At 46.8% G+C, this 12,500-nt stretch overlaps 4 non-coding genes across 4 annotated transcripts; 2 read left to right on the forward strand and 2 right to left on the reverse strand.

The window, feature by feature from the left end:
• Nucleotides 1-2,334: 2,334 nt before the first annotated feature.
• On the reverse strand, nucleotides 2,335-2,426 carry TRNAY-GUA. The gene is given in 2 exon segments: nucleotides 2,335-2,370; nucleotides 2,390-2,426. It is a non-coding gene; the product is annotated as a tRNA-Tyr (tRNA).
• A 227-nt stretch (nucleotides 2,427-2,653) lies between these two features.
• On the forward strand, nucleotides 2,654-2,726 carry TRNAR-ACG. Its single transcript has one exon. It is a non-coding gene; the product is annotated as a tRNA-Arg (tRNA).
• Nucleotides 2,727-4,319: 1,593 nt separating this feature from the next.
• Nucleotides 4,320-4,392, reverse strand: TRNAR-ACG. The gene has a single exon. It is a non-coding gene; the product is annotated as a tRNA-Arg (tRNA).
• Nucleotides 4,393-4,546: 154 nt separating this feature from the next.
• Nucleotides 4,547-4,637, forward strand: TRNAY-GUA. The gene is given in 2 exon segments: nucleotides 4,547-4,583; nucleotides 4,602-4,637. It is a non-coding gene; the product is annotated as a tRNA-Tyr (tRNA).
• Nucleotides 4,638-12,500: the final 7,863 nt, after the last annotated feature.

A 12,500-nucleotide genomic window follows, 5' to 3' on the forward strand; every position in this document is an offset into this window, starting at 1 on the left:
GGGGGATGGGTCAGGCAGCACTGGGGTGCTGTGACATGGGCAGAGCACAGAGAGTGGGTATGTGCTGAGGACACCAGCACACACACTCCTCTTTTGGCTTTCTTCCCTATTCCCCTTTTCAAGGTGTTTCCTCTGGCATAGGATGTTATCCCCAAATGAAGGAGTAGGGAGAGCACATACTACATAATAAATCTGCAGGTGAAGTGATTTCCTAAGTTTCACTGTCTGGTAGAGAAATTTAGTGTGAAAATGTCCAAATGTTACCTAGTGACTATTTCCATCAGGGAGCTGAAAGAGGCACTGGGAGAAAAGTCTGGTGTAAAGCTACATGTTATACATGGAATCCTTTCCCATGTGAAATCCATCCTCCTGTTCCCACGGAAGTCACTAGGAATTGCACCCTTGATTTCAACAACAGCTACAGAGCAGGCCTAAAGCCAGGAAGGAAAAATTAAATCCCATATTAGCAAAAGCAACTGGGGAATTTTTTCACATGCAACACCTCTGAGGGGTGTAGAGGGCCAGAGCCAAAGTTCACCAAAATCAAGGAAATTATCTCCATGGGCTTGAGATGTACCACAAGTCATGTGATTCTTACTTACACTTTCTAAATGAGAGCTTTTTCTTGGGAAAGATTTATGACTCGATCTCACACTGTGAAGCAAAGACGGACAAGCTGCTTCATGTTTGCAAATCGCTTTTACAGACACAGGGTTCGATACAGAAGAGCCACAACACATTATCTCAGCAAAAAACCTCAGAACAAACCAGGGACCAAGCCTCTGAGGGGGTTGTCCAGGACTCAAACATCTGAGTGTCTGAACTCATGGTTTAATTTCAAATGGGAAACTTAGTTTTTAGAGTACCAGAGCATTTGTGTCTCTCACTGATGTGAAGATCAGGTATTCTGAGGACATGGGGAGAAAGGATGAACAAGGATTTCAGGACTTAGCTCTTCAATGTGATTTTACTCCTTTGTTTGCTTTTCAGAAAAGTTCCTAGCATGAACTTATGCTAACATGATCTGGTTTTGCGTACAATTCAATTGCACACCCAGAAATCTTCTCAAAATGTACAGATTCACAGGTTTTTTCTCTGTTTTGCTACATTTATTTATATGTAAACTACCATGTATTCCAATCTACCTTGGCTGTCAACCACTCTGACTAATAAAGGTTGTATGTATGAACTGTAGCACTCCCTTTACCTTGCCACACTATCAACAACTTCATTCCAGTAACAGCTAGAGAAGCTGTTGAGACAGCTGTCCAAAGTTATGGCTTTGCACCCTGGCAAGTGTAAAATGGCAACTCAGGGTTTCCCCAAAGAGGAACTGGCTCTTGGATTGCAGCAGGTGTGCCTGCCCATGCAAAGCAGCCAGAGCCATAGCCGCACATTGCAAGTCCTTTAAATGCTTGTAAAAAAAATCATCAGTGTGATGAAGTGATGTAACGCGGTGGTTTTACTGGAATCACATATATATGGAACAATTTCCCCCAGCAAAAGGTGTGTGCAGAGAGTGGAACCATGATGCTGCTGAGGACAACAGCAGACATCCTGAGACATCTGGTCTGGCTTCTCCTTTCACTTTGAGAGATGAATGGGTACAGAGTTTTATTCAAGAGGACTCAGTCCTTTGTGCCAGTTTCACCCATCCCAGGGTTGGGAAGGCAGTAAGATGGGACAACTGCATGGTAGCCGACACCTATGGTAGATAAGACACTGGTGAAGACATGCAATTTTCCACTAAGGGAGACAGTCAGTACATGCTAATCTTAGAATGAGTTGGGTAGGAAGGGACCTTAAATACCATTGAGTTCCAAGCCCCGGCCATGGGCAGGGATGCGCCCTGTCCAGCCTGGACTTGACCACTTCAGCTGGTTGGATAGGAAAATGTATTCCTTTTGTGGCAGTATGTATAGATAAAGCCTTATCCTGTAAAAGCAATGTCTAGACATTTGGGAGAGAGGAGAGGAGACCTGGAAAAATGACCCTCAGAATTTCAAAATCCTAATTAACTGCAATGAGACAAAGGGATCTCAGCAGGTATCCTCCTGCACTGACTTGCTTTGTGAGGGTTTGTGGCACGCTGGAGTATGAACACGCATATTGTTTTCCTTTAGAAATTCAGAAGGTGTTGGCAGTCCTGCATTAGGCACAGCATTCCCTGCTGCCGCACTAACAGCCGCTCCTGAGAGCCAGCGAGACACAGCACACAGTCTCGGTTTGCGAAGCGGCGAGAACTCTGCGAGAAAAGCAACTGTATCTGCAAAAGGTTGAAGAGAAATTGTTAAGAGCAGTTTGCATACGAGGGGGAGAAAAAATTTTAGCGTCTCCTTCGAGCCGGAATCGAACCAGCGACCTAAGGATTCCCGCGAGGCGTTGACCGCTACAGTCCTCCGCTCTACCAGCTGAGCTATCGAAGGGACCTGCCACTCACGCCGCCGCCACGCAGCAAGACCGTACCCGGCTCGCCTCGCGCATGCGCAGCACGCACCCCCTTCGAGCGGGCCTTAGCGCCGGTCGCGGGGCGGGGCGGGAACGCCGGGAGCGCCCCCTGCCGGCGGGGCGGGACGGGGCCCGGGCCGTGCGGGGCGAGCGGCGCCCTCGTTCTCGGCTATAGAGGAGAGCGGGGCGAGGCCGTGTCCGTGCGGGGCCAGTGGCGCAATGGATAACGCGTCTGACTACGGATCAGAAGATTGTAGGTTCGACTCCTGCCTGGCTCGTGCGTGTTTTTCATGTTTTCCGTTCTCGGCCCGGGTCACGCCTTGGGGGGATGGTTTTCCATCTGATCTCACCTCGTGGCTTCTTTCCTCGTGTTTTTTCTCTTCTCTCTTCCATCTGGTCTCATCATCCTGACTTCGTCGGGAACTGTAGTGACAAGACAAGGAGTAACAGGTACAAAATGAGACAGGAAATTTAGGTTAGAGATTCGGAAGAAATTCTTTGCTGTGAGGCTGGTGAGACACTGCAACAGGTTTTCCAGGGAGGTTGTGGGGGTCCCAGTCCTGACAGTGTTCAAGGTCAGGCTGCAGCAGGCCTTGAGCAAGGCCTGATCAAGGCGAGCACCTCCTAGTGGGAGGTGTCCCTATCCATGACGGGGGGGTTAGGACCAGATGATCTGTAAGGTCCCTTCCAACCCCTTAAAATTCTGTGATTCTGTGATTTAACCCCGTTTGTCTGCCTGGAAGTGTTGTGTTTCCCAAAGCAAAACACCACTGTAGGCTTAAATTTTTCGATTTTTTTCCCAAATTAACCCGATTAACACACCATTGCATTACACGGGGGCAAAACCTCCTGGCCCTAGGAGAGGAGCAGTGTACTCCACATTGGCCTGACACACACTATGGTTACTCTCACAGACGACATCAAAGAAAACAACCGGGAGGTCTCTGAGGGCAGCAAGCAACGCTGCTGTGATTAGGAATGTTGTTTACATTCTAATTATCCCTTAGTCTTGAGAACTGTGAGAACATCCTTGTTGTGCAGTTGCATGAAAAGCATGTGATTTTGCGACAAAACCCAAACATTTTTCATGTACATAAAGGCTATGCAGTGTATAAAGAAGAGCTTGCAAGCAGGAGAGGCGAGGAAGGCATTCCCAATGATTAGATTTGAGAGCGTGCCACAGCTTCAGAGTAGCCAATTATCAAATCACAGAATGGTTTGTGTTGGAAGGGGCCTTTAAAGGTCGTCTACTTCCAACCCTCCTGCAATGAGCAGGGACACTGGATATCTTCAACTCAATCAGGTTGCTCAGAGCCCCAGACCCTGCATGTTTTCAGGGAGGGGGCATTCACCACCTCTCTGGGCAACCACTTCATGAACATGGGGTTTCATGAACCCCACTGTAAAAAATTTCTTCCTTATATCCAGCGTGAGGCCACCCTCTTTCAGTTTAAAGCCATTACCCTTTGTCCTGTTACTTCGTGCCCTTGTAAAAAGTCCGTCTCCAGTTCTCTTGGAACTCCTTTAGGTACTGGAAAGTGCTCTGAGGTCTCCCTGGAGCCGTCTCTAGGCCGAACAACCCACGTTCTCTCAGCCTGACTTCACAAGAGAGTGCTCCTACCTCTGAGCACTTTGTGTCCCTCCTCTGGACTCGCTGCAAAAGTTCCATGTCTTTCCTGTGTGGAGGCCCGCGGAACTGGACACAGCAGTCTGTGGATTCAATTTTCCCAAAAAAAGGTGGCTCATGGCGTTATGAATAAATAACTGCGGTAGCTGAGGAGTGCTGCTAACACTCGGAAGCGATGTGTGCATGCTGCTGGGAAGGGCGCTGCTTTTGCTCCGCGATGCGGGGCTGCGCTAAAAAAAATGAGCGAGCCAGGCAGGAGTCGAACCTACAATCTTCTGATCCGTAGTCAGACGCGTTATCCATTGCGCCACTGGCCCCACACGAAGGCCCGCCGCGGTCGCCGCCCAATCACCGAGCCCTTTTCCCGCCGCTCGCCCCGCCGCAAGGACCGACGCTGCCAGGAGCATGCGCAGAGCCGCGCGCGGGGCGGGGCGGTGGCTTGTGCGGCCGCTGGGGGGCAGCGGGCAGGTCCCTTCGATAGCTCAGCTGGTAGAGCGGAGGACTGTAGAGGCCGCGCCCCGCGGGAATCCTTAGGTCGCTGGTTCGATTCCGGCTCGAAGGAGACGCTAAAATTTTTCTGGCCGCTGGGTGAGGGACCCGAGTGCGGCTTCGCTCCCTCTCAAGACTACGCTCCTAGAGCCGTTTCAAACACGTGTGGTACACAAGCAATTCACTTTTATTTTTTTCTTTTTCTTTTTTTTTTTTTTCCTCGGGGGAAACAAAAAAAAGAAAATAACTCAAAGAGGTGGCTGCCCTGCAGTAAATACTGAAATCCGTGTTGCAGCAATGCTTTTGGAATGCTTTGTTGTTTTCCGTAATAGTATTGGTTATTACCTTTAATAAAACTATAATTAATTATTATTTAATGAGATTTAATAACTAATATATTATCATAATCACGGAATTGCTAGGATTGGACGGGACCTCTGGAGACCCCTCTGCTGAGGTCGAGTCACCTAGAGCAGGTTCCACAGGAATGCATCCAGGTGTTTTGAATGTCTCCAGAGAGGGAGATTCCATGACCTCCCTGGGCAGCCTGTTCCAATGCTCTGCCACCCTCAGTGTAAGGAAGTTCTTCCTCATGCTGAGCTGGAATTTCTGGTGCTTTAGTTTATGGCCATTGCTCCTTGTCCTGTCACTGGCCACCGCTGAAAAGAGTCTGGCACCATCCTTGTGGCACCCACCTCTGAAATACTTATATGCCTTAATGAGTCCTCTCTCAATTTAATAATTTATATTTGGCATTCTCCTATGTGAAGCAAAAAAAAAATAAGCATTTTTAGCTCACTTTTAGCTAGTTTTGTTAGATCTTTTTTTCCATGGTGATCCTTAGTGTTCAGCTCTGAACAGTCTCTCCTTGTTTTGCATGTTGCTTTATGTGATACCAAACAATCCATATAAACTGTGATGCCAGATAATCCTTATAAATGAGGGCTGTGAGCAGCCTGGCTGATAAGAGTGGATAGAAGTCCCCACAGTCTCTTGACTTAAGGCAACAGATATGATGTTTGGTCCTTTGGATGTGCCAAAAAGGGAGACATGGGATGTTCTAGCAGAATGTGGAGCAGAGGGAGAGGGGTCATAGAGGTCCTTATACAGAAGGGGTTTAATGCAGGCAAATGTAGGCTTGCTTAGGACGTAGTTAATAGGAGAGTCAGCACTCATACTCTGCTTTTTTCTCTCCTGTGTTCTATTGTTTCCTTTTTCCTTCAAGTCTTTTCCATTACAGGTGCTACGTGGGGTGCAGAAAAACGTGCTTGGCAACAGCTCCTGGCTTGGAGAGAGTAAACGTGTCTGAAAGTGTCCAAATCTGTCTGCATAGCAGGGGGAGAATGGAAGTGAAGTTTTCTCCTTCAACAGAACCCCGAGTGAGTCCTCTCTCTGTGTGGGAGTGTTTCTCTGAGGTAGATTTCAGATATGAGAGCAAGGAACCCCACTCTGTGGGAATATAGTACAAGCAAGATTATCAGCAGGGAAACGGATTTATGAAGTTCAGGAGTCAGACCTGCACACTGCTTCTCTTTGTACATTACATCCCTGGCCACAGATACCTCTTTATTAATTAGTATGCTTTTGTTGATGTGTATGGACACACACACAGGTATCAGCAACAACCTTTTCTCCCTTCTCTTCCATCATGGTGCAGTGTATCCCTCTCAGGAGTTGTCCCATGAGGAACCCAGGCATGAAAACCTGCCTTTTAGGGAACAGAGGCATCTTGGTGAGGACAAATTGAGAAAAGACATCCATTTCCTTAGCTGTCTGTTATCCACACAAGTTTGTATTCACTAGCAGTCAAATCTGAATCCACAGTCCAAAAGGACATCCCTGTGCCATTCCCTGGTGTGGGACAGGGCACAGACTCTATCCAGGGCCAAAGATTTATTTTATTCCCAAAATTCACCCCTTCCTATATAAACTTTTCCAAACTCCTTTGTTCCTTTTCACTGATTCAGTGGCAACTCTTTTCATTTCTCCTAAAGGATAGCTCAAAAATAAAAGCATACACAGACTTTCTTCTGGAGAAGCGATAATCTCCTTTCTCCCTCTATATCCATCTCTAAGACTTTTTTTCTCTCCCACCCACTCAGAAAGATTTGACGAGTGCATTTCTGTGTAAGAGTGTAATACCCCTGAAGGAGAATGAAAGCCGGGAAAGAAAAAAAAACAAACCCAAAAACCCTCACAAAATGTAGGACTCAGGTCCTACAGGACTTACTTTATGCTAAGCAACTATTCTGCCTCTTGAGCTACAGCCTGTTACATTCATGTGACTGGCTCAGCTTCCCACTCTTCTAGGACATGCTCATGGATCTAAAGGTACTAAATGTTTTTCACTACAGTAGCAAACTGTTCAGTGTTTGCTTGATGGTGTAACTTGTGAAATACTTCATTTAGGTGTAGGTTATTAGTGACAGTCACCTGCAAGTGCATGATTATATTCGTATCCAGCAAGGGCCAATAATGAGCTGTGTGGGTACAGTCTATTCAATCATTTGTATCACTTAATAATGAAAGATGCCAGAGATTATAAACACCCCAATCATACAACATTTCATTCTGATACACCAGGTTTATTATTGGAGTAGGGCACCTCAGGCAAACAGAGGGATGAGGTGTTTTTAAATAGCCTGATGTGTACAGGGGGGACTTCTGCTCCAACAGAAAGGAAATTTTCAGGTCCTGTCTTGTATGAAAAGGTTCGTTTGTGTTTCAAACAAAAGCTGTCCCTTTTGCTGGAGAGAGCGAAAACAGAATAAATCTCATGGGAGTATGAGGGTAAAAAGTTTCAGTCTGCCTGAAGGATTTCAAAGGAAAGATGGTGAAAATGTTCCTGCACAACAAGGTGCTTCCTGATGCATTCAGTCTGAGATATGTGGCACATGCGTAGACAAGATGTTCTGCTGATTGCAAAGATGGGAAAACACTGGAAACAAGAGAACATTTTCCTGATTTCTTTAGTACCTGAAACTTTATTATTCCTTTACTGAGGTACTCTTTGTTGGTGAATCTATTTTGAATATTGTAAACACATGCTTCTTTTTGTACCTACTCTTCACGTGACCTAAGCGGGATTTCAGGGTCACCCAGCTATCACTCAGCTATCAGCAGCTCTCTCAGCTCTCATCCTGAGCACTTAGACATGATTCTTATCTCCTCAGGACATTCCCCTTCCCCGTTTCAGCAGGAGGAGTTGGATAAATGAGCATCCTCCACGGTCAGCCAAGCTGGAGCATGACAGTGGAAAACTGGAAGATGCTCAGAATAGACTTGAATGTTGGAGGTTCCCAGTGGGATTGGGAAAGATCCATGTAATAAAATCTTTTCAGAAATAAGTCTGTTTGGAGGTGGAGTTGACCCAATTGAAAATTCCCAAGGATGCTGAGCAGGATGTGTGGGTATCAACATAAAGGAACACAAATTCACATCTCCAGCTTTTGAACCACTTGCTTTTTAAATTTTTTTTTATTATCCAAGCTTCCCAATTTTTCCTCCATCTATGCACAGGGGGGTAGGTGGGAACCTCAGGGAAGGTCAGGGTTAGGAAGGCAAGAAGGAGCATAAAACTGATAGCAGCAAGCCAGATAGGAGTCAAACCTACAATCTTCTGATCTGTAGTCAGCTGCATTATCCATTGCACCACTGAGGCTACAAATTAGCACAGTCCTGGGTCCCCCTATAGGGACCCAGGGGATACCCCCACTGATGCCCGGCACCACCAAAATACAGAGGTTGCACAGTGGAAATCCCACTATCTGTGTCCAAGCTCCATATCTGATATTGCTCCACTGTGATGTGGAGAAAGCTGGAGCCAGAGCTGGGCATTCAGGCTAGTGGACCAATAAGGGAGTGAATACATGTAAGACCTAGAAATGAGAAGGGGTAATGCATCTCCAGAAGACACTTCTCCTTTCCTGGCTATTGTCCGGGGGAGAGCACAGGGGCTGCAGCTGAAGGAAGGGACATTGCTTTGGATATTTGCACACAATGTTGTGGATATCACAGAGAACAAGCTGGCAACCCAGAGTGCTGGTAAGGTGCCCCAAGCTCTACGTGGAGTTTTACCACATCCTTTGGCAAGGAACAAGTCATTAGTATCCAATTACACTGAAATCATACTTAATGCAAGACAGGTTAAGACAAAAAGAAAATAAAAACATATACTCACAGTTACCAAGACAGATAAACTTGTAAAAGAGGTAGGTGGGGAAATGAGAGAAAACCAGGCTTCAGTTACTGGCTTTGAAGATTAAATCAGCACGGCTATTCCCTCATATCCAGGCATTTTGCTGCAGGCCCTCCTGACACAGTAAGGAGCAGACAGCCTACCTTCTTCCACACCTTATGCCTCAGGCTGTGTTGACCAAGAAGCTTTTCCTTGTGGGGGAGCAAAGCATTTCTCATGTTCTAAAAAATTTTCTGCTAAAACCCCAGATTCTTCTAATCCTAGAAGTTTCACCAATTTGGTATAAAGCTCTTCCTATTTCTTGCCTATTCAAGGGACAGGATGGCCCTTCCTCTTGGCAAAAATAAGAATGATTTCATTCCTTTAGCATTACCTGGCCAGCTAACAATACCTTGGCTCGAGTGCTAAGCCTGAGTGCTATCATGGGAAAGGCACTGGCTTGATGTCTCAATGCCACCATTTTCTTTTTCTCTTTGTTTTTTTTTCTTTGTAATAATGTAAACATCTCTTCCCTGCCTGCTATCATTCTGGTGGGCATACAGCGAAGTGTCTGAGCCTAGTCAGCCTTGGTTTGGAGGGGATGTGTCGCTTCAAGCCAGTTCTGGGAGTAGAAGCAAGGAGTGCAGTCCCTGCCTGCTCAAGCAGAGGCTGCTCCCTCGTTGATGGGATTTGTCTTTTCAGGGAGAGGGTGAGACAGACCACTCTTTCATGGACGAGGATAAAGGAGATGAAGATTGATGTGGGAAGGATGAGAAGCAGGTTGCTGTGGGCTGTGGTGCTGCAAAGTAGCAGAGGAGGTGGAGGTATTGTGCTGGGCTTGAGAACTCACTTTTAAAGGACTTGTTCAAGGCAGAGGACATCCTGAGACTTACTGCTGTGCATGCACGCAGTCTCCTTCCTTACCCTGTTGTGGTGTCTTTTTTCCTTTACATCTTCCACTTCCCTCCGCAAACATTCTCCTGCCAGTCTTACAAAGTGGCCTCACACAGGGACCATGCTGAGATACCCATTAGCCAGCAGCCAGCACAGTTTCCTCCCTAAACTGGAAGGAAGTGGTTCAGCACCTTTCTGCCCTCCTGCATGGCTCCTGTAGTATTTGGGGTGGAGGGAGGAGTGGGGACAACACCAGGCTGGGGTTGGAGACAAGAGACACTCCTGCCTCCCACATGCTGGACATGCTTTCCTCAGAAAGCTGTAAAGTGAGGGAAAGGCTGAAAATGAGAACACCAAGATGAAGAAAGGTGGAGCTTCCTGCTGTCCACACTGGCTCCTTGAGATGCCCTATTTTTCAATTTTCATCTCCATGTATCTTGAGAGGTCAGGTGTAAAGAACATTTCACATGGGAGCATGTTAACAAGCCACCACAGAAAGGATGAGAGAGTTGGCACCTTCCTCCTTCCTGACTGGATGACACCTGGCTTGTTAAAGAGACACGCTTCCCTGAAAGAGAACGATGCATGACTTCAGTTCTGGGAATGAGCAACCTGTCTGGACACATTCCAGGAGTCCAAGGAACTGTCTATGAGACCTGACATATCAGGAGTAGCCCAGTGGATGCAATCTGAGACATTACATGCAGAGGAAGCTTCTAAGGAAGCATCGCTCCTCCTCAGGGCAATCGCTTGAATACCTGATGATGGGTGAGAGGTCTTGCCAATTTAGATCAGCAAGGATAGGAGCCTGTATAGTTTTTTTAAAGTATTCCATAAATATAATCTATTTTGGATGGATATTAATGGATTTTTCATGGATGAATTATTTTATTTCCATTCTTACTTCATTTCTTCTGGATTAAGTGGGATTTCAGTGTTACTGATTGCCCACTGACGTTGCTGGCTGAAGGTGACAGTGAACTGTTACCCTGTGGCCACCTAGCTCATGTCAGGCTCCTTGCCATGTTCTCTGGAGTGCTAAAGGTTAGTAATAGCCATGCCTGCCCCATTTTGGCTACAGGAATGAGGTCCCTGGTGAGTACCTCTGATGAAGGTCAGGGATGGCAGAGGCATCCTCTGCTGGCAAAAGCAGCTGTGGACACAGGTGTGAAATGGGACATGGGAGTCTGGGCATGACTCCTGATGTTCCTCAAAGTGTCTGTCAGGGGTCCAATAAGAAGTTTAGTGGTGAGTAGAAATCTTCCTCCCTGTGCCAAAATCCCTCTCCTTTGAGCTGGAATTAGAACCAGTGACTAAGGATTACTCTGAAAGCACTGCAGCTATCTACCCTGGGAATTGAGATATCAAAAGATGAGAGATGCAGACCTGAGAGAAACTCCCAGAAGAATCCTGCAGCAGCCCCAGTCCCAGCAGCATGATGGCAAGTAGCAGACGCATCACTGTGGGATATGGGGAACCAAGGCCTAAAAGGTGCCTTGAATACAAATTTCTGCACAAAACAATGCTGCTGCAAAGCTTTTGGCTCACTGTGAAGTGCTTTATAGCACTGAATAGTGCTTTATAGCACTATTTCTTTGGCTATTTCCAAGGCCATACTACATGGATAACTGGAAGAGGTGTGATTTGTAGTCTACTCTTACATAAATCTATTATCACCCCTCTCATGTTTGCATTACATGCTTTGGAATTATCAGAAGCAGCAGAACAAGTCTGTGTACTGCTCCAGCTTGTCACCTCTTACCTAAGGATTCCCTGAAGTAAGACTCTCTGCACACCTGCAACAGGATAGAGATGAGGGGAGCTGACCCCTCAACATTATAAAAAACGCAACACAATGACATGAGGATGCAAAATTTGCAATAAGCAGATCCATCAGAGGCTCTGTCTTTACAGCACCTCTCCTTTCTTTCAGGTTTCATTAGCAATGCAGCTCTAAATGCTGTGACAATAGAAATGCACAGCAGCTCTGGTCCTGATCTATGCTCTGCTTTGCCACCACATCCCTGCCCTCCTTGCGCCCTGCATATGCCTGTTCTCTCCCCGACTTGTCTTCTCCTGGTCCAAAGGGTGGCAGTGACAGGGGATGTGGGGTCAGTGGTACCCTGTTTTCCCAGCTTCTTGACCACAGCTGTGGGACAAAGGAGCACATTCGGGTCCACAGAAGCACCCCTTCCCTTATATCCAGTGCTGGAGCAGCCTCCCTCAGTGCTGATGGGTGGAGTCACGGGGGGTCACCCTCCAGGCTGATGACAGGCTCTGTTGGCTGCGTCAGGGGGAGAATTTTGGAAGGAGAGGAAGACAGCCAGCCCCAACTCTTTGTCTCCCACCCAGATCGTGGTATCAGACTATTATGGTGCTGTCTATTGCCATGAACTATTGGTTCATATTGCCCAATCCTGACTGCACAGGGTAGAACTGCATAGTGAGAGATATGCATGCTCAGTCAGCACAGGCAAAACACAGATCTTACTGCAAAGCTGCACCCTCCATGGCAACGTCAAGGGCATTTAAGAGACACACAAATCTGAGTTATTGTAGGAGCTTGGGTGGGTTGGCAGACGGGGTGGACGGAGACGAGAGATCTCTGAAGTCAGATCTTGGAACATGCAGTTTATTGCAAAGGGCGTGGGTACAGGGGCACTGCTTAGAGCTGCCAGCCGCAGCTCGGAGCAGGCCCAAGAGAGCAAGAGTGTAAAAGTAAGAGCAAGTAGGTAAGAGCGGAGTAAGAGTGAGCGAAGAGGAAGTAAGTAAGAGAGTAGTAAGTAAAAGGCCGAAGTTCTCGTTACAATACAATAAATCATCTTCTGTACTGAATATTCTAATTTTCACTAGCCAATCTAGTAC

This window comes from Corvus cornix, chromosome 2, assembly GCF_000738735.6.
Source record: "Corvus cornix cornix isolate S_Up_H32 chromosome 2, ASM73873v5, whole genome shotgun sequence".
NCBI lineage: Eukaryota > Metazoa > Chordata > Aves > Passeriformes > Corvidae > Corvus > Corvus cornix.